Genomic DNA, 20,188 nt, shown 5'->3' with positions numbered 1-20,188 from the left:
GAGCTCATATTGAGATAATTACTTCATAAGGAATCAAGATAATTACTTCATAAGGAATTGAAGGCTGGGATATTGAGGAATGGTTGAGGGAGTTGGGTGTGTTTAGCCCGAAGATTGAAAAATGATTTGATAGCGTTTTTTAAATGTCTGAAGGACTATCGTGTGGAAGATAGAGTGGGTTTATTTTTTCTGCTCTGGTGGATAGAACCCAAACCAATAAATTCAAATCATGAGAGAAGAAATTCCAACTAGACATTAGAAACTTCTTCCTGATGGTAAGATTTGTTTAATAAAAATATGGACAGCCTGAGGAGCTGATAGACTATTCTTCATTGGACAGCCATTTTTCCATGATACTTTAATTTTGAACAAAGTATCACTCTTCAGTACCACTCACACTGAGATTTGTCTCACAGCCTGGAGACACTGGTCCCATCTACACTGCCAGATAATGCAGTGTAGCTCTCGCATTAGCCTGGGGAATCTAAATGACATTCCCAGGCAAATGTGATTTAACCCAGGGCAAGACTTCTGCAGGATAAAAAAATCTGCAAAGATCCAAATCTTCCATGAAGATCAAAAGCTTTGTGGGTTCTGAGGCAGTGGAGACTGACATCTGGAATTGCTATGCATGATCCCAGGTGGTGTCCCACTGTTAGCCCAGGAAGGTGGGATGGTGGTGCCTCCCTACAAACACCACTCATCCCAAATGCAGAGAAAGCCTCCTAACCACTGGTGGAAGCTGTCCTGTTCATGGATCACCTTCACTGACAAAATGACAGACTTTTGGAGAAGGCTTCCTGCACCAAAGCTCTGTTGAATCATAAGTGAGTGCAATCCAAGAACAGGACAGCTTCCTTCAATGGGAAGGAGGATTTCTATGCATTTGGGTGGAAACGGTTTGCAGCGAGGCACAGGAGGCTATGCTCATGTCCAACAAAGCTAAACCTCGTTGGCATGGCAGGGCTGTATGACCATTCCCCTGTCAATGAGGTGGGATATAACCACTATAGGGCATTTTTGTGCCATTTTAAGCTGCATTAAGTGATAGTGTAGAAGAATCCCAGATTTTAAAAAATCAAATCCCTGGAGATTTCTGTCATTGCACTAAGCACTGTCAACCTTATCCACCATGTTGGGATTCTAACCCTTTCAGATAAGGTATACTCAACCTATATTGTTTTATTTTTGGTTGTTTATTTCTCCTCCTATATCACATGATCTCAGGATAGTATACAAGTAAAAGCAGTATTATGAAATTACAAAAAGGTAAAATAATGAAAATAATTTAAGGAAAATAAAAGCATGTTAAGTCCATAAAAAAATTATAATAAATCAATTCCATTTGCTCCTGGCTTTAGCCAGGAGCAAATGTCATAATTCTATATTGTGGTCTATGTTGTGTAGGTTTAGACGTAAGTGAAATGCTAAGGAACACTCCCAGTAAATTGCACAGTGAGATGCATATAAGGTCATTGACAATAGTGTTCCAGTCAGCAGTCCCTTGCTAGTATCCCAATACATATCTGTCTCAATGCATATAAACTTTGTGCATCTATCACATTGTGCATCAGTTCCAATGTACATAGATCCTATTGAACATTGAGACTAAAGCACAACTGTCACTTTTCTGACTCCCCTATGTAGTAATGTAACAATAGCCACTTGATGAATACATACATTGCAAAGTGCTCAATTTGATTTCCCATAGATTACATTAATGTATGGTTGTAAAATACTTGAAATAAAGATCATTAAAAATTGATTTCCCATAGATGTAGGCCCACTTACAAAACATATGTGGTACCAAAATTAAACCAGCACTGGCAGTGTTTGGGCCTCCAATGGATGTGCATACCTCACTGGTGGGGCATAGAGAAAGGTTCTTTCTGAAGGCTTCAGCTCTTTCAGGATTATATAGGAAGAGGTGCTCCTTCAAGTATTGAGATTACAATGTATTTAGAGTTTTAAATGTCTTCATAAATGCCTTAAATTCAGATTGAAATCCTTTTGGCAGCCATGTGAAGAATTCGTTAAACATACACTACCACATTTCACATATGAAAAGTGGAACATGTATGACTGAAACACCAGAGTGTAGTCAAAATCACAAAGGTTGTCCATGAGGAACAACACACAAGCTAGGAAAGTCTGCAGCAGTGTGCTTTTGCCTAAGCCTAAAGAAAAAAGCAAGATTCAATCTTTCTTATCTCCTCTCTCCACTGCTGAGTTCAAATAAGTGTGAATTGCATTGTGCTTCAAATTTGGTTTTCAGCCATTGCTGAAAACAAAAGGAAAGGTGGGAAGAAAAGGGAAAAATATGACATTTTAAAACAATTGAAAAAGTAGAGCAATAAAAGATTAGTTGGGATTGTCCATCTCAAATCAGGGCAGTGGGATAGTATGAAATGAGAATTTTCTCTTGCTATTTAATCTTAGGCTTTTTTTTTAATGTGACCAATTTGTTGTGATTTCAGCTCTGCTAAAATCGTGGGTTCAGGAGTATAGAGTATCTAGCTAATCCAGAAGGCCAAATCAGACACAAATGGGCCAGTCCCCTTCCACACAGCTTTATAAAATCCACATTGAACTGGATTATATGGCAATGTGGACTCAGATAAACAAGTTCAAAGCAGATATTGTGGATGATCTTCCTTGATGTTCTGGGTTATATGGCTGTGTGGAAGGGCCCTCAGAAGGCAAAAGCAGGGTTTTTTATTCTTCCTGGCTAGAAAGGATGTTAGCAGAGAAAGCACTCCAAAGTACTGACATACCATAACTGTGAATGCATGGGTTTATTTATAGTATATTTGACGGTAATAAAAAAAAAGTACAGGACAGAACAGCTGAAAAATGCGACACGGGTTTCACATTGGTCCTGGAGGAGCTGGCTAGGATTTGCAGCCTCAATGGAGGATGCACAAGTCTGCTTCTGCTTCTGAGCTAGTCAGAGGTGAGGTGGGAAATTTAATAAACTGTAATTTTTGGATTTGAAGTCTTGTGTCTGTTGTGAGTCCTTCCCAGAACTGTCCTGGTGGAATGGAGTTTGATAGGTAGTTGATGGGTCCTGATGATCCAATGGCAGCTAGACAAAAGAGATACTGGTCAATGGAAAAAAGGCTGGCTATATTTTCCCCTGGAGCCATATCTCATAATTCATATATTTTATATAATTCATATTGTTAGGGGGTCTGATTTCTCAATAACATATTTGCTCCAGTCAATCCTTTACCAGCATACTGTTCCAGCCCTCGAATGTGTTTCCATCACAGAAGTCCAAGTTTAAATGGAGTAGCCTTGTTCTGGCAGGATACTTTCCAAAACAAGCTGGTAGTCCTGCATTTTTATACGCAGGCCATAACTATGTGATGTTTACCAAAAAATAAAATTCAAAAAAGAAAGAGAGAGGGAGGGAGAGAGAGAGAAGTCATTGTTGGAAAACCTGCAATAGCGAAGTATCTTGGCTTGTTTCTCAAGGCTCTGTAAGATTTAATATGCTTCTAATTTAGAAGGGATTAGGCACTGCATTTCATTTGGTTATTAGAGTGGCTCCAACTGTGGGAGATATTTAAAAACTACTTTATCCCCTCTTGCAGTGTCTCGCCTTTATTGCCTTGTTGTTGTTTACTAGACAGGGCAGGATTTTTGTATTTCCATCCCTCCTGTGCAATTGGGGGGAGGGTTAGGAATAGTACAGGTGATTGGCTTTGAATAGGCACAAACACAGAAAGACTCAGGTAGTAGAATTAACCAAAAGTGAAGAGGGTTTTTTTTAAAAAAAAAATAAAGAAAAAAATAATGAAACTACCATCAAGCATTGAGCTATTTGTCATACCACACAGTGCGGAGACAACCTTGACTACAAGTATGCATTTGTTAAATGTTCTCACAAAACTGTGATCATTAATTCTAAAGCACCTGTTTGCAAAAGGAAATATATGTTTTTGAGCTGTCGTGCAGTGCAAGACAGTTGTTAAAAGTCTAGAGAGAATGTGGTTTTATAGCATTTTAATAACATGGCCAAAGATGCCTTTAGCACCGGCAAAGGGTTTCTTTCTTTTCTCCCCCCGCCTTCCCCTTTTTTCCTACAGACTGAAGCTCAGGAGTAAAATCAGCTTTTTATGCAAGATGCATATTATACAAAACTCATAGGTATAGTATTAACATATTTAAATTACCATAAAAATAAATGGTGCACCAAAACCTTCCGTAGTTCTTTCTTTAAGAAAAAGCAAAGTGGGGAGGGAGGAATTAGACATTATTCTCAAGGCAACATCTTACATGTAGACATGCAAAGAATTCATTATCTCATTGCACAGCAGAGAATATATACATTTTATGTGTGGTTCACAAAGAAAATTAGGTATAAAAAGAGAATAGCTATGAGGACATATGCTAGATACCTAGCTCATGAACAAGAGATAGATAGATAGATAGATAGATAGATAGATAGATAGACAGCACTAAGAATCTTTTTTTAAAAACACCTTTTTACAGGAAATAGAGGGAAAGAAAGATTGTACATCCCCATCACACTACATTCCATATGTTTGGACTACAATGGAGTGCGAGGACTCTTGATGATGGGATTTGTCATCTCAAATATATCAACAAAAGCATTTCAGAAAGGGTGGGTCGGCATTTCATTCCAGTTTACTTGTATATGGTCATCATATCTTTATACAACACCAAATCCATAGAAGCTACATATAAAATAATACCACTAAAATTATACAAGGATTGTAGTTGAAACAAAACCAAGACTCTAAAGGTCAGAAACAATCTGAGAAGAGACAGAATTTTCATTTAACCATTAACAGAGACAAAAGTGCTATCTTTGTAATTCCACATCTCTGTTGTCCACACAATATTAAAACTGCAGTTCTCTTAGTATGCCTTAAAACATGCCTCTGATTTTATAGTCTTCTACTGTAGAAAGATAGTAGATAGTAGGGCTGTACACGGATCAATTTTTCAGAATGGGCTCTTTTGGCATGGGCACCACTGCCATTTTTTTTTCAGCCACATGGTTGCCGACCAGAACTACTTTTGGTTTCATTTGGATACACGTGGAGCACAGAAAGGCAGCCATGCGTACGCATTCAGCTTTCCTGTTTGTTGAGCCAACAGAAGAAAGCTGTGACGTGGCTTTTTGCCAAGCTGGGTCTATAAATACCAGGGTGAGTGCCTCCATTTTTCTGTTGTGGTCAGGCTTCTGAGAGACATGGGTCATACTCCAGTCCACAATTGATCTAAATTCTCAGTGCCACTCACAGCTCTGCATTGTTTGCTTTGTTTTATGACTCAAATAGCAATCTATTTCTTTGGCAATTTGATTGAATTTATTTAATCATACTTTATTATTATATTTTCCTTTATTCTTTATTTGTAGTGGGACTGGGAGTTGGAGAGTGCGGGTGGGCTGGGAGAAAGTGCATCTCTTGCTTGGGGAGAAAGCACATCTCTTGTTAGGGTGCCTTACTGGCTTTGGCTTACTGAAGCCTCAACTCACCCACACTATATCTTGCTTCTATCTCCTCTACTTATTTTTCTCCTTAAGAAATACTTTTGTAAAATTACCGCCTCCCCCCCCCCCCCAAAAAAAAAGCCTCCAGTCTCCTGGAAATCCTTTCCATTTGCCAATTTCATAAAGTTTTCTCCGTTTAATCAATAGGATAAGGGATATCTCTTTCAGTCCTTCTATTTTATTCTAATTTCATTTATTCCTTTATTTTAATTGGGGAGTATGGGGTGAAAAAGGAAATCTCTTGTATGGTGATTGTGTTTTATAAATATTAGGGTGGGCTTAGTGTCAGTCTTGACTCTCAGAGTCTGTGCACCCACACCACAGGCGTTTCTTTCTCCTCTCCTTATATATGACCTGCTCTGGTGGTATGGAACCATTCTCCCATTGGACATTTATTTAAAAAAATAAATAATATTACTTCTCCAAAAACATTTTTTCAAGCATGGCTGTATTTCCCATGATACAATTTAAAAATTGGCTTTCTGTGAACCATACTGTAGTATTTTTCTTGTAAGTGACATGCTGCTTGTGGATGGTGGCCTCTTTCATTATGTTGACATTGCAAGCATGAGAGTAGAAGAAATGCAAAAGCTTAGGAAGTTAGTACTAGTTGGGACTTATTTTTGTTAGTAAAGAAAGTTTTCATAACACAGTGTTCTAGTGGGTTTGGTTGTCTACAGTGCCAAATCAAGGCTGGCTGCATGACATATTGAAAGCATCGTCATTGATCATACTTTGTTGCAATCCCAATATTTTCAGAGCAAACTTGTCTACTCAGATGTAAGTCTCATTCAGGTTAATACAGTTTACTCCTAAATAAGTGAGTATAGGATTAAGACTTAAATCCCTACATACCTTGTTGTCATTATCTCTGCAAAACTATCCGGTAAGTATTACTATGCGCATATGTATTTCATATTTTCAAACTAGCAAAAATCATTACAGTAATGGTCTTATTTATAAAAAGAAAAAGATATCCTAGAGAACAAGGCAACTGCATTACAGAAGCCTGTGTACCCCATACACTATGGCAGAGTGACTTTTTCCGCTCACAGATCTCCTGGGAATAGCACATTTAGACTTCAGCGATTATGAAAATAGACTTAGCTGCAAGACGTGAAATGGAGTGCTGTGACCATTATTTTGGTCCAAAAGGTGTTAGAGATGCTGAGCATCTGAAATTCACAACCTAGCAATCTTTGGAGCACTTCTCACACACAACTAAGACTTTTTCTCCCCAACCTCTCTTGGAAAAATATATTAGCATCTTAGTTTATTCTAAAGATAAAATAAGATTGCATTTTCTTTCCCAAAGCTTATTTTTATCAGTTGACCCTAGACAAAAACACACACATACATGCAAATACCTTTGCTTCTCCATCTCATGAAGGTCCTCTACTGGAATTATGTGTTTCTCTCAGCTTTGGTACTTTTAGATTAAATACATTTGGAGTCTTTGCTCAGTGCTTTCAGGGTTTTTTTTTTTTTTTACTCTGTCTCCACAGAATGTATATGCTCAAGGAAAAGCTTTCAATTTGAAAATAGGAAAGCTTAAGGGTGGTGGGGATATACACATGAAGTCATGGCTTCAATGACTCATTAACACTCTTATTCAAAGATATTGCTAAGTCATTAGATTGTTCTTTTCTGAGTCAACCCTATAACCTTAACTCATTTTCATCTCCCTCCATTACCAAGCAAGTGTTGGCAAGCTACTTTTTGCAACTTGGTTACAAAATGTTCTCCTGAGAGGAAACTGCATATAGATAAATGGAAGTGTCTATTATGTCTCCCATTCCAATGAATGAAAGTGGGGTGGTACTGATTGATTGGAATCCATCCAACATGCAATTGAAAAATAAAATGTCTGGATTTTGTAATACTATTAATCCTACAGGAGCTATGGGATGCAATCTACAATTGATCACATTATACAATTCAATTTGTCCTGAAAATTATATTAGCAAAACTGGGAAAAGTTCCTTTTTGGACTATGGCTCCCAGAATCCTCCAAACAATATGGCCATCAGCCATGCAGCCTGAGGAATTCTTGGCATTGTAGTTAATTTTCCAAACCTCTTTATATAAGTTATCCGAGGAAATCTAGGGAAGAAGATGTACAGAGCTAGGGAAGAGCACTTTTCAAATCCAAGTGGCAACCGTTGCTTTCCTTCATCTGACATTCATCTCCTTACCCAAGGCCTTTTCCACACAGGATGAGACTTCAGCCTGCCATTATTGTTCTCTGGCTGTGTGGCTCAGCCTTGAATTAGTGCAGTAGGTACATGTCGGATGGCAGAAAGGCTGTAAACATCCAGGTAGGTGTGACAAGTCGAAGGGAATTGGTTGACTGGTTGCTGATTCCACAAGAATATATACTCAGGCAGATTTGCTGCTGTAGTTTGCCCAAAGATAGCTATAAAAGTTGCAGTTTCATCTGAAAGAACCCTATCACCTTTCCCTCTCTCTCTCTCTCTCTCTCTCTCTCTGTTTTCCAACAGTACTGCTCTGGTAGATGATGGCAAGGCAGTTTGAAAAGACATAGTGGGCCTAAGGATAGACGACTACAAAACTGATTTACCTGATGACAGTGTCTCCTTTTGTTTGTGTACTGCCAAAATGCAAGTGCAGCAAATATATTTGCCTTATTAGACCTAATTTTTATCAGCAAATAATATGATAAAAAGAAAGCAAAGTTAAGCTATTAGATAACAGTCCTTACTGCCAAGAGCCATAATCTGACATAGACTGAGCCTGGTACAGTAGTCAATTAATGGCTCAGTGCTCATACAATAATGACCTACTAACCTGACGGTGTGTTGCTCTCACATTTTGCTATCCCCAGGGATGATACTGTCACTGTGTTATCTATTGCCTGCTTCCCTATCAAAGAAAATAAGCAGAGCTGAAATGTATGTACGCATCAAGCTCTGTAGTTCATTGCACACCAACCCTGGCAACTGGAGGAACAATAGATTTATAAGTTTATCCTACATTAAACCAAACATGCCTGACTGCACTGTAAATTACTAAATAATAAACCAGGTGGTGTAAGATCCTGACTTGGACAGAATATAAAAATCTATCAACCTGTAAAATACAATAACCATAAATGTGCTATGTAGCTGATGGCTCAGGTAAACTATCCAGCTCCCAGCAACCATGGTTTTTCCTTGAGTACATTGTAACTGTGGATATGATATTCCTCCTGCTAAATTTAAGTTCTTGGTTCCCTTTTCTTATGACGAGAAAATATAATTGGGCTTCAAAAAAACACCACCCTACAGAGGAAAATTTGTTTGTTTTGTTTATATTTCTTTGCCTCATGGGCATCTCTTTTATAGTAATGTGCAAAACATATTGCCAGAGGCACATTGGTCTGATCTCTGAAAAGAAGATGTGCTAATGTCCTGGAGCATGCGACTTCCCTCTCCAGACTTAACATTTAAATTAAATTGCCAAAGTACAGTAAGCACTCCATGAGTGAGCTGCTAGTATTGGACACTTGCTGCTTTCAAATATATTAGATTTCTTTTCTTCTTCTTCTTCTTTTGAAAAGGAGACAAAAATCTATGCTAGCTCAATAAAACATTTCACACATATTCTACACACCATTAGCCCTCTCTTAAATTAAAATTGGAATTTTTTAAAAATGCCTCTATCCTTTCCAAAATTAATTCCCTGTGAATTAAAGAGGGGGAGAAAGGAGGGGGAGATTTATTTCAAGAAAAGCCATGTTCAAAAATATCCAATAAATGGCAACTCCCAGTTCAATAAAGCTAATTAATTCCATTTTTAGGAGCTGTTCAATAGCGGACCAGGTTAGCTTTATATGATTTACAAACAGTGTTTACATTCATAAAAGGGCAGCGAATAGCTGCATAGCTTGACATCATTACAGGAAAGTGCTGGGAGATGCAGGCAGTTTAATTAGGGGTGGGTTTGAGTTCACTCTAGGACCAGCATCATAGTGCTTTAGTAATGGGCTTTCATAGAATTATAATACTATAACAAGATTACTGGGGTGGGGGTGATGGTTGTTCACTGTTTTCTTTGTCTTCCAATGAAAAACACATCCTGCCCTAAGATTCTAACTAAACCAGAAGCCAAATGAATCTTCAATATTTGCAAAATTTTGATTTACAAGCAAGGGAGATATCCGTGCCTATACATACAGACACACAGATGCTGCCAAATCCAAATAAGCTAATTATTAATCTAGCACTCCTCCTTGTTTGATTTTTTTTGACAGAATCTTCATATGGACTTTATATCTTGATTTTTTTACCAGTTTTCTTACACTACAAATGTAAGTTTGAGTAGTGCTATGAACTCAAAAAGTTTTGAAAAAACTTTCAAAAAGAAGCACTTTTCTTCTTTTGGTGGGGGAAAGGTAGGATGTGCTTCATAGCATTATCAATACTATATGAAATTTAGAACTCAGAACATCAATATAAAAGGAGGGAAAATACAATTAATGTTCAAGTTACATCCCTCTCCCCCCCCCCCCCCCCCCAGGTTTTGATGTCCTATGAATCAGTCTTATAATCAAGCAATCTGAATGGAAGACACTACCTATATTGAATGAGCTGTGTGAATACCAATCTCCATCAGGTGAATTTCAGATTTTTTTTAATGCACATACCAGGCTACTGGTGAGCTCCGTGTAGGCCTGCAAGAGGCATTAAAGACCTCATCACAAAGGCCTACAAATGCACCACACATTGTGGTAAATTCATGGGCTCATGCCAGGGAGAACCCATCAGTCCATGGCCCGCATCGTGTGAATTGCCTTGTGCCTCATCCCATGGGGGGAAGTGTCGTTGCCCAGCTTCCCCCCATTGCTGGTAAGGCAACATGGAAAGGCTCCCAAGTGGCTACCATGGCAGCGTACACCACGTCCTCTCCTCTTTCAACACGGAACCCATTCAGAATTTCATGTGCATCATCTAATTGGCTCTAAGCTGAAAGTGGGGAGGAAATGGCATATAATCCAGCCCATCTGATGAGGTAGTAATACTTAGTGGTTGGGGTAGGGCTATGCAGTAGCTCTTCCTATCCTCAGAATCCCAAACAAGTGTGCATGTGTAGACTGGTCTCCATTATCACTTAAGGTTCCTGCCCATTCTTGCACAGAAGCATAGCTCCTAAGCATGGAACAGTTACAATTTTGCAAAGCATGACTATTGCATTGATATTTCAAGCAATCAGATGTAAAAATTTTTCCTTGCTATTGGTGTTACTACCACACACATTATTTTGATTCATACATTACTGTAAAAATGATCCAGTGATTCATTGGTAACAAAATATTACCACAAAATTAGTTTTATATGAAATTATGCAACTTACTCATTATTAATTTCCTTGATATTAATAAATTTGAAAAAATCTAGAAATACCCAGCACAAGCTGGCTGTTGTGTCCTGTAGCTTATCTAATATAGCTTGAAGATGAAGATGTAGAAAGAGTATATAGCATTGTTTTTGTTTTTTAGAACAGGAAAACTGAAAAAATAATTTTAACATTTCTATAATATGTGACACATTAAGTTTTGTTTGAACTGGTACACAATTGATAAGTACTATTGGGAGTAACCTGGTTGCATATGAGATTTCACTTAACTTATTTTATGCCACCTGCATTTTGATTTTATATAAAAATATTCACACATACCCAAAAGGTCTATAAATGGTGCAAAATCACCTACTGATTCTGACAGATTGGATTTGTTCTCAACTCTTATAGCAGCAAGTATTCTTCCCATTGAAAAAAACATAGTGTGAATTTGTCAATCTTTCAAATATGACAGAAGTTGCCTTCTGCAGAAAGAGATCAGTGCTACAAAAGCTCCAAATACAGAGTACAAATGTGACCAAATTTTAGATCAGCTGGAAGGAATAAAGCATCATGATCTGTCTGTCTTTATTTATTTAATGATATTTAATGCACCCTTTAGTACAACATCTGGATTCATTATTTAAATTGAACATAACCAAGCATTAAATTGAGCAATTTGTAATGGACAATGTAAATTGTACCCATCCTTTTAACACCCCTGTTACTAACACTTTTCCTCACCCTACACCAGGAGTGGCCATGGTGCTTCTTTGGGGGCCACATGTTGCCCTTGCAAGACAGTTTTGCAACCTTCAATCCTGCCAGACTTCCAAGAATTATATTTCCAAGAAGGGTATAGCTGGCATATTGACTTCAATTGTACAGATGAATTTCTGGCCACTAAAGAAACGGGGCTGAGGCTCAGAATTGAATCAAGGAGTACATTCAAGCTGTGAACCTGCATTTTCAGAAGAAGTATGACCCCCCATCCAACATAGCCTGGATCCCAATGTCCCGATCTGTCATTCAATTGACCAGAAGCATCTCTGCTTTGTACTGAACAGAGCTTGTCTTTTTTCACCCTCATCCAGTATCAGACACTGATATCAGACACTGGTTCAAAATAGAAACACCTTTCTTGGAGTTTAGTGGGGGAAAAGAAATACTAGTGATATCTGACCTCAAAAATTCTAGACAAGCTCTCCCATAATTTTCATATGTACGTACGTAAAGTAACATGGGGGAGGAAAGTACTGAGGGACCCCACATGCCAATGGTCAAGGAGCTGAACTGAATTGTCTTAACTTTATCTTCTGAAACGAATCACTTTTAGCAATGCCTCCAAATCCTATCTCAGCAAGGTGTCCCAGAAAGATACAATGGAAAATCATACTAAGAACAGCTGAAAGGTCTAGCAAGGTTAACAGGGACACACTGCACATGTCCATTTCCAAGCATTAAGTCATCCAGGAAGGTATTATTTCCATTCCATAACCAAATCTGTTCAGAGACTAAAATGAATCTATATAATCTGTCACATCCATGATTTGGTGAATGTGGCACTTAACCATGGCAGATCTGGCTACCAAACTCATATGATCGTATTCTACTTCTACACAATGCCTTAGTTTCTGTCACCATAATATAAAATCCTAATAAAAGTTTTCCCCAGCACTCTACCCATAGCAGGGTATCAACTTGAAAAGACAAAGAAAATTATTTAAGAGAAACACACACACTTTATGTATAAAATACAGTAATAATTAATAATGTTAAATGTTATTACTAAAATTCAGTAGGTACTTTATATCAAAAATATACTCTCACTTTAAGAAAACCTATGATTTAAGCCAAAGTATGTAAACTTATGTGATTGCCAATGACCTTTTCTCCTTCTCCACTCCAGATAACACAGAAAATATCTCAAAATTCTGTGTCTCACCAAGGATTTACTAGAATGATACAGGATTCAGTAGAGCTCCTTAACTGTCACTCATCATAGATCCTCAGCTTCTTGAAAAGATTACTTCACTTCCCCTTAATTCCTCCTTCCAGCAAAGATTTGGGGATCAGGCCACAGCCAAGAACTTGTCATAGTTGTCTCCTCTAAATCTTCATGTTTCCTGAGACCATCTGGCTACTGCTATCCATCTGTCCAGAAACAATCCTGGAGAACTATCTCCAGAACCTTTCCTCCTCTGAATATCATTCATAGCTTTTACATTCTGTGATCTTTCCTTGGATTTTACATTTGCCAGTACCTCCACTTATTGAATGTTGTTACGTCCACTGACTTGACTTCTCCTGACTCCTTTAAAATATTGTTTCAATATGGACCATCTCATCAATGACTCATAATTACCTCAATATTTGCCATTCATTGATTTATATTTGTGACCCAATGGCATGCCAAGAAAATGCTGGTTAGGGCCTATCAAAATGTGGCCTTTCACATAATTCTTTTGACTATATAATATGACAGATCTAATTGTGAAGCTCTAGAAATATGATATCTTTGTGGCAACTGGCAGGCATAGCTTGCACATAGTAAATATAGACCCAAAGTATCATGCTTCAGACAAAATTATTCACAAATCAGTATTAACTTTAAAAAGAAAAAAATATTTTGCAGTTAGCCATGCCTAATTCTAATTGGGTTGTTGTAGGTTTTTTTCGGGCTATATGGCCATGTTCTAGAGCCATTCTCTCCTGATGTTTCGCCTCTGAGGATGCTTGCCATAGATGCAGGCGAAACGTCAGGCAATAATGCCTCTAGAACATGGCCATATAGCCCGAAAAAAACCTACAACAACCCAGTGATTCTGGCCATGAAAGCCTTCGACTTATTCTAATTGTTTGTCTCAACCACAATAAGCCCACTGAATCAATGGGAACCCAGGAAGCCAACATTTTATAAGTTCCATTGATTCATTTGGTTTGCTTAGTAGGGACCAGAGTAATTTAAATTAGATTTAAGTCAAAATCTTTTAAGATTTTATCTCAGATTTTATTTCTCTCAGACTTACTTCTCTATGAATAAAAATTAATGGGTTACATTTTCATATATTTGACATATTTTAAATAACACTGACTTTTCTTTATAATGTGATAATTTAAAATTATATTGAAATATAATACAAGCATAAAATTGATTCAGTTTTTTACATCCTTGATCCACGATCACTGAAATAATTCTAAGAAAAAGAAATAGTGAAATCATTGATATCTATGTTTCATTTAAAAATACAGGTGGAAAAAATATCATCTTTAAATACACTTGCATGTTGCATAATAGGGCATATATATCCATAATCCAATTTGTGAGGATCAGTAGGGGATAGAATACCAAATATTCACCAAATGTTTGGGGATGCCTTGCTGCACATATCATATCATAGTTAAAACTGGAAAATAAAGCTAGAGATAATGGTGTGAAAATTTTAGGAAAGAACCTCAATAACTTAAGGTAAACAGATGACACTGAACTACAAGCAGAAAATAGCAAAGAATTGGAATAAAGAAAGTGAAGACGGAAAATCCAAAGGCAGGGTTACAGTTGAACATTAACAAAACAGAAATAATGACCACAAATAATTTACATAATTTTCAAGTAGACAGTGAAGATAGTGAGATAGTACAAGTTTTCCTATACATTGGTTAAGTCATTAATCATTGTGGAGCATTTGGTCAAAAAATCAGAAGACTGGGATGTGGAAGGACAGCTGTGTAGAAACTAGACAAGATTCTCGATTGCAAAGATATATCACTGAATATCAAAGTCAGGATTGTCCATGCCATCCTAACTCCCATGTCTAAATATGGCTGTGAAAGCTGGATAGTCAAGAAAACTGATAGGAAGACAATCAATTCATTTGAAATGACATGATAGAGAAGAGTCCTGTAGATACTGTGGACAACCAAAAATTCAAATCTGAACTAAGATAAGCTGAGACTGTCATTGGAAGGCATGGCTCACTAGAAAATACAGTGATGCTTGGCAAGGTAGTAGAGAATAGGAAAAGACAACAACCACTTTACAAGTGGATAGACTTAATTAAGGAAGCCATGACCTTTAGTTTGCAAAACCTGAGATCTGGAGGTTTCTCATTCATAGGGTTGTCATAAATCAAAGTTGACTTGATGGCAGTTAACAGCAACAGTTAAAAATATATGAATTTTAGTTTCTTTCAATAGAAATAGCACAAGATTTTTATTCCATGGAACAGAAACATCATTCTATTTATTAATCTCAGTTCTGGAGATTATTTATTTTAGTAAATGATTTCTGTTAGAGTCCTCATATTTGCTTACAAATAGCCAAATGGAAATTCTTAGTTGCAAATATGGTTCCTCCCAAAACTATAGTGTGCAAGACATTTGAGCACCATTAACAATCAATTATGATTAAACACCTGTATAAAGTGTACACAAAAACAATTGTATGTTAATTTATCAACATTATTTTAACAAATATTGAATTTAAGAGTGAGAATTTTGTTTTAAAGCAACAATTTAGCTCAGCCCCCTTTTTTGATTATTTAATCACAACTTAAATTGCCATGATTTAAATTATACCATTTAAGTCTTGCATTACTATATAATAATTATCCCAAGAAGGGAATTCAGAGGAGAGTTTCCCCTGTTGACCTTCACCAATGAGTGGGATCATCTATTTGAGTTAAAAATAGGTGTTAATTGGGTGGGGGGGGGGTGCCATTTATTTACATGTTTCAGAGTAATTTATTTGATAAAACACAACATTTATTTAAAAACAACCCCAAAACTTTAAAATCCACATACCAGCAATGGATACTCTTATTAGGATGGAACAAACTAGCCATGGGCCATATAATCATTGGCTCACTCTGGAGTCCTTTGATAATGTCTGTCTTTAGAAATTGTATACCTGCCTTACTGAATTCTTCTTGTGTACTAAAAAGGTGTAATTGTGTTTTGTAAGAGTCTTTGACTCTAAGGACAAATGCACCAATTGTTACCTTCATCAATATGCCTTTTGTCATAGTGCCATCATCTTAAACCAATGTAAGGAGATTCATATTTAGTGGAGAAGGAAATTACTTTGGGTATGTATCATTCAAATCCTTGAGGATTATTGGCTAATTAGGAGCACAGTAATGTAAATTTGCTTTGTGTCAGGTTTTCAGGAACAGTAAAATAACATAATTAAGCAATGAACAATGTAGATCACTTAAGCTACTCTTCACTGCCAAATGTATATGATGTCTAAATATAAGGAAGCCTTTGAACCTAACAACTAATCACAAAGAGACAAAGAAAAAATATCATCACTGATTTTTAAAATATTTTCACAACAAATGTACTTTTTTGTAGACATAGGATGTCACATTGTTATATTATAACAGAACAATGACTTTAAAGTGTCCACTTCATTTCTTGAGAGCACCAAAGTATATCCCTGGGCCTTGACTTGTAAACGGTATTTATAGTAAAAATGTAATACAATTTCTCAGACATACCTTCGTGGTATACACTCATGTATAAGTCTATAAATATTTGTCAAAAATTGACCCACAGATAAATGTACATATTGGACCTTCATTCTTAACTCAAAAAGGAACCATCCCCTTCTTTGAATAGGATGGTAAAAGGTGAAAGCTTATCCATCCTAGAAGAACATAAAAAATGCACTAGCCCAATCTACTATCTCCACTACTGGTCTTTTTGAATATCTGGGTGAGAAAATGGTAGTGAAAGACACCATAAGGAGACACTGGTGCTTTTCCCTCTCTGTTGAATAATCCTCCTCATCCATGAGTCATATCAAAATCCATATTTTTGCCCCAAACTATACATGAAGTTGACTTGTACGTTAATATATGCAGCAGTACTAACAGCATGTGCTAGTGGTAACAGCAGTCCCTGAATACTGCAGCTTCTAACACTGTAGGACCATTCAGTTGAAAGTTGAAGTGTTCAAGACCTTTCATGTCACTGAAAAGGACTGCCATTCAATGCTTGTCCTTTTCTTCCATAAAGATAACACTGGGGAGAAAAGGCTATGAATGGGCATCACTTTTCCTGTTTTAAAAAACAATTCCTGTTTTAAAAAACTAACAATCAAAAAGCAATGCCTGAGAGTAAGCCTAGACTTACTGAAAGTTGCTTTTAGGGATTTGGTTCCCAGAAACTCTTGGCCAGCATGTGGTGTTGCACAAAAAAAAACTTTTTCAAGCTCTGAATAGACGACCTTATCACATGGACTTCTGGCTCCATCCTAGGACACTGGCAGATGGAGCTCTTCACATAACACCAGGCTACTTCCAGCAGGGCTTTGACTTGGCTCCATCCTGGAAGCGTCCTAGGACTGAGCCTGAGAACATGGGTGGTTACCCATGTTCTCATAGCCTACAACAAGGCCAGTGTGCAGGGAAGCCAGGTGGTGATGGTTTCCCCCGTTGCCCCATAGATTTGCCATGCTGCCCGGCAAATTCTCCTGCTTTCTCCTGCTTTAGGGACCTCAATGTGATGAGGTTCTTAAATACAAGCAAACCTCAAACATCAGTGGAGTTATGGAGTCTTACAGAATGGTTTCAATCTTTCAATTACGCCTATAATTCTGCACTTGTACCTTTATTTCATGCTTCTTTCTACACCTGCCTGTTAGTTGTTGGGATCTTGTTAATGACCAGCACTCTGGATTCTCCTTCATAGTCTGGTTGAAGTTCTGGATAAAACATATATTACTTAAAACTATCTTGATCCATAGTCTAATCCAAGTTCTTTAAACTGATTTCCCCCTTCAGATCCATTATTTGTCATAATCTGTTGAGTCCTTTTAGGATTGTGAAGATTGTGCAGATCGGATGACAATATGACAGAGGCTGAGTTCAAAAAATGCTGGTTGAGCATGTATTCACCCCTTCCCCAAGTGCTTTCTTGTATCCATTGTTTCTATTTTCAAAATGGAAGATCTATTACTGTTATTGATAGCAATAACAATAACAACTGCAGCTCACTTCTTTAGTTCTTAGATTGCCAGGTTTCCGGGCCCCAGCTGAAGTCTCCAAGAAATGCAGTCAGATAAATCTCTGGGCAATAAGCACTGGAAGAGATATTCTGAGCTTTTTTTAATGGGTATTTTGGCCTTCATTGGTTATTATTTCTGGTTGATGTCAAGACACCTTGGTTCAGTGATTTTTTTAATGTCTGTTGCATTTTTTTCAACATCAACACACCAAAAGTCAAGAATAAAGTATGGGGATTGGAGGGATAAAACATAGTAGCCGGAATGCTCTATGATAGTTGTGAATGAATAACCTAGAGTTACTAATTTCTCACTGTTACATATTCACAGTCTTTCAGTTTAAAGGTTGTGAAAATCTCCCAATCTCCACATACCAAGAAGTAGATGCTGCAATTGATATGACTCTATTCCCCTGTCAACCAGGAGACAGTATTTTGGCATTCCCACCCACCCCATGAAAATGATTTCCAGTATGAAGAGGAATTGCGTCTACCTGTTGCACAAGAGATCACACACAGATCAGGATGAAAATATCAGTTAGCTGCTTTCCAAGTGACAGAGGAACAGACTCCTATTGCTTGCAGTGGCTGCTTCCTAGCAAGTGGGGATTTGGGGATCAGGCCAGGTGTAGCCTCATAACTATGGAACTTACACATATATTAATCTTATACAGTATTCTGGTCCACAGTTATGAACACACATTTTAAATTAATATTGTTAGAGATTTGTTTCAACTTTAGTCACTCATCCTAATACCGACTTACAACACAAAGCATGGTTGTAAATGATCTCATCTATGCATTTCCAGTCTTTAAGAACAGGAAATGTGAAAGCGGAATCCAATAGCTAATGCCATATTTTGACCTATCATTCTTTTGTCTGAAGGTGCAGGATGATTATTTACTTCCATTTTTACTAGCTGTGATTCTCCATTCCTCTAAGGTTGATGACATCATAACCCTGTCCCATACATGTTGCTTAGCAACAACTGTATTGTGCTTTACTTCTTGTGTTCGATACATATCCTTTTACTTCCATCTCAGAAGTGCAGTGAAATATTCACTGTCCTTCTGATCACATCATAGTTTGAAGACAACTAAATATATGTGTTATAATGATGAGAATGTGAACACAGAAGCTATTTGTATTTTCTTTCTTAAGTTTCATAATATTATGAGAGATCACTGCTTAAAAGGTTTGTACTTAAATGATTTAACCAATAATTTCTACATGTTGTAGTGATGATATATTATATCTTCCCATTTAACAACCACCTGCACAAAACGCCCATACTTTTCTGATGGGACACACAATTCATGATTACTTTTAAGTTATATCCTACAACGGGAAGCTCCCATGTAGATGTATATTTGACTTGATCTTTAGACGCAGTGTTTGCCTATTTTATATTGCTTTCAACATTTTTATTTCTTAATACAACATATCTTTATATATGTGATAATTGCCAATATTGTACATTTTCTACTTAGTTACACATAACTAATGAGAATAAAAATATTAGAAAAACATACAAAAAGTGATTAAAATATTTATTTATTTATTTATTTATTTATTTATTTGCTACACATCTACCCCGCTCTATCTCACCCGAAAGGGAACCAGAGCAGCTTCCAGTTTGGCAATACAATGGCATAGAACATAAAACAAATAAATATGTTTTGAGTGTTCAGAAACTTTGGTGAGAATACTAATGAAAATCTTTGCAGGTTTGCACGTATTCTGCACAAAATTCATTTGTGATTGTTTTGCAGAAGAAAACCCCACACCTGCTGTGGAGTAAGCAGTGTTTCTACACAGAAAATAATGTTTATGTATAGAAATATTATTTTCTCCATGTGGGGTGTTGTTCTCTGTACATATTTTTTTTATCAAAATGTGCAAATTTTGTGCAGAATAAGTCCAAAATTGTGAATGGATTTTGGGATTCAAGTCTTTTTTGCACCAGGAAGAAAATCGCTTTTTTTTAAGTACTTCCTTTGATGAGAACATTAGGGAATAATTACACCCCTACAAATAAGATCTCCTGATCCAACCCCCTCTCTAAGACTACTTTAACAGCCAGCAGACATATTGGCAAAAGAAATTTGCTTGTCTGAGAATTGGGGTACAAGGTGGAGAATTTTTCCAGATTTCTCCCACCAGCAAGTGAGGTTGAAAAGGGAATTTTTACCGGTCTTGCTTCTGATTTCTTTTACAGGTGGGTGGGCCTGGAAACATTTTTCTCTTTGTGCCTACTCATCAGCTCATGAGACCTTCTGCATCTACTGTGGTTGCTGGCTATTAAGGCGGGCTTG

This window comes from Anolis sagrei, chromosome 3, assembly GCF_037176765.1.
Source record: "Anolis sagrei isolate rAnoSag1 chromosome 3, rAnoSag1.mat, whole genome shotgun sequence".
NCBI lineage: Eukaryota > Metazoa > Chordata > Lepidosauria > Squamata > Dactyloidae > Anolis > Anolis sagrei.
Note: the sequence above shows the minus strand (reverse complement) of the source record.